This window comes from Lactuca serriola, chromosome 4 (genome assembly GCF_051521515.1).
Source record: "Lactuca serriola cultivar US96UC23 chromosome 4, Lser_US96UC23_V15, whole genome shotgun sequence".
NCBI classification, from domain to species: domain Eukaryota; kingdom Viridiplantae; phylum Streptophyta; class Magnoliopsida; order Asterales; family Asteraceae; genus Lactuca; species Lactuca serriola.
In genome coordinates, this window is record NC_136411.1 from 273,536,460 (window position 1) to 273,539,973 (window position 3,514).

Sequence of the window (3,514 nt, forward strand, 5' to 3'; positions counted from 1 at the left end):
GTGTGTGGTTTACCGGCACATCGAATAGATGATTGTAACAATGAAGGCACCATGTAGATTTTCATGGTAATTCACACCCGCTTTGTGATCCTCAGTATCCCAGTCACAAACTAGAGGGGCATATCGAGATTTAAACATGCCATTGAAGAGTTCAATGAATCTCTAAAATCTAGGAATTCTCAATAAAACTTAAGGTTCTGTTTTCGTGGTGAAGAATTAGTGAATCGTCATTCACTTACCTCCAAATTATTTGCATGATTGGATTACGGCATCCCTTTTCTAATATGTAAATAATGTTGTTGGGTCCTAGCCCTAATGTTTCATTTTGGGTGTTTAATTAGGGATCCAATTCTAATCAAACTTTGTCCTTTCTTTTATAGATGTCGAACGCAAACAACGTTGCTGCTAACTCATTCACACTAATGAGTCTTTGCCAAAAGGTGACCTTCGATAGTACGAACTTTAGCGAATGGATAAGATACATTAGCACAATTGCTCGCTACGAGGACAAAGAGTATGTCCTCGACGAAAAGCTCGAGAAGGTCAACCCGGAAATCGCTACTCCCGAAGAGATGGCTGTCTTTGAGACACACGAACGTGATGCAACGAAAGTTCATTGCATCATGATAGCCATTATGAACCAAGAATTCCAAAATTCCTATGAGGACATGTATCCGTATGAAATGCATCAAGACTTGATGGAGAGGTACCACCAAAGCGCGAGGCAAGAGCGCTACGAGATCATCACCAATATGATCACCGCTAAGATGGGAAATGGAGAATCATTGACTGTGCACTTGCAAAAGATGCAACGATATGTTGATCGTCTTCGCAAGTTAAATGTTAACTTTGGGGAGGATTTGGCCATCGACATTGTTCTTCATTCCTTACCTTCATGCTACAACCAATTTAGGATGACCTACCACATGAACAAGGAATAGGTCACCCTAAGCAAACTCCAAGGACTCCTTAGGACTGCTGAGAGCAACCTAAAGGACAAGTCTGCTGCACCATCTCCCGCACCAACCGTTGCTCCTGTTTTGGCTATAGGGCAGGGAAGGGGCAAGAAGAGGAAGGCTCCGTCAAAGAGCCACCGCAAGGGAAAGTCCCAAGATGGTTCCTCCTCTTGTGGGACCAAAGTTGATCCTGCTAAGCCCAACCCTAACCCGAAGGAGGCAGAGTGCCATCATTGCCACAAGATAGGGAATTGGAAGAGAAGTTGCCCGGAATATCTACAAGCCATCAAGGATGGAAAGATCAAGCCATCTTTTGCAGGTATATACACAATTAAATCTAGTAATTCATCTCATACTATTTCTTGGGTTCTTGATACAGGATGTGGTTACCACATTTGTTCTGATTTGCAGGGACTAAGAAGAGATAAATGTTGGATATAGTGTCTAAGTCCATAACTATATTTGGTATATACTTGACCCGACCCGGCATGGTCCATTTGGGCTGCACTTCACCCGAACAATTTATGGATAATATTTGAGAATAGTACAAGTTATGATTTATTAATATATTATAAGTTCTAATATATTAATATAAGATCATATTATTTAATTAGTAGTGATCTATAATTAATCTAGGATTAATTTAGTGATCAAAGATATTACTAATTAAATATGGGCTTCTATATTTATATAGTGTGGGCTTATGCTTATTTGGAATGGGCTAGGCTTGGATGGAGAAGTCCATGGATACTCCATGGAGCTTTAACCCATGGATCTCATGGAAATGAAGAGACATGGGTATTAGGGTTTACATGGATGTAACCCTAATCCACCACACTATATAAAGGAGGCTTTGGCTCTTGAAATCACACTAGTTGACACATGTTGAGGTGAGGGCCGATTTCAAGAGAAGTGTGACTATTCTCTCAAAGTTCCAAGTTTGTGGTGATTTGTGACTTTCATTTGAGGCATCCACATTATTGGTGCTAGGCTCTAGAACTCCAAGGAATCAACTACAACTACAAGGTAAGTGTTTCTACTAGCTTTATTTGATTCAAGTTCCCCATGCCATGCTAGTTAGGATATAAGTCTTGGAAAAATAATTATTTGCATGTATCTTAGACAAACATAGATCCAAGGTTTATTAGGGTTGCATGTACACTTAGGAAGTGTTAGAATGCTCAAAACCCATCAGTGGTATCAGATCCTAGGCTTGTTTGTTTGATACTTGTTGCAATATGCTTGAAAAAGTCGAAAAACTTACTGTCTGCCTGATGAACTCGCCGAGTCCATGGGGGGACTCGCCGAGTCCACTTGTATCTTCAACCTACTCGCCGAGTAGGTTCATGCACTCGGCGAGTAGGGTCGACAGAGTGCAGGTTTTCGACTTTAGTTGCTGGAAATGGATTAGAAACATTACCCTAAACTGTTTTGGTACTTGAAAACTTGTTTTAGAAGGTGTAATGTCTTTTCTAACTCATTTACAACAACTAGTTATCAAAATTACAAAGATTAAGTGTGATTTTGATATATGAAAGTGTTCATGTTCATGATCTTGTTCTTATGATGTTTAGATGATCATAGGAATTATTTGTAACCTATGTGGTAGATTAATTCTTGATCATAATGTTATTTAATGGAGTCCATAACTTGTCCTCAAGTTATGGAAAACCAAAAGTCTCTTGGATTGAAAACCATTAAAAGAACACAAGAGTTAGAAAAGTGAAGAGTCTTCATTTTTACTACTCTATTAAACTCATAAGTTACAAGATATGAAAAGTTTTGAAAGTTTACAAAACTTGCCCTCAAGTTTTGGAACAAGTAAAGTCAAGTTAAAACTTTAGTTCCAACCCTTAGAATTTTAAAAGTTAAAATTCAACCCTTATACTTATATTATTATGATTTAATAATTATATATATATATATATATATATATATATATATATATATATATATATATATATGTATAAGAACAAAGTCGTCTTACCGCTAGTACGCCTCATTCACGAAGCCGGTCTATAAGGTGGGTATAAGGTTGTTGCCTATAAAATGGTAACTTAATGGGTGTCCACTCTCACCCACCGCTTGCTTGACTGGTGGAGGGTCGTTAACAGAACGGGTAAGACAAGGACTTATAAATTCTCATTTAAAGTATGATGAATATTATAAAGTAACTAAATGTTTTATTAAATTCCCAGTCTTAGTTACTTTAGGAAAAATGTGAATAAGGTGCTAATCCATGAAATTACACTTTACACTTTGTTTAAGTCGTTGGTGGAGCGTGTGTGGTTAACCGGCACACTAACTTGGACTTAACAAGGTAGGTAAAGGGTGACTTAAGGCTTATTATAGTATCGATGGAGCGTGTGTGGTTTACCGACACATCAATTGAGTGATAAACTTTAAGGGTACCAAGTGATTTGCATGGTTACTTCACACCTCGTTTTGTGATCCTCGGCATCCCAGTCACAAAACTTGGAGGGCACACTCGAGATTGAAACATGCCTTTGAAAAGTTCATTGAATCTCAAAGAATCTAGGAATTTCTAAGAACCAATC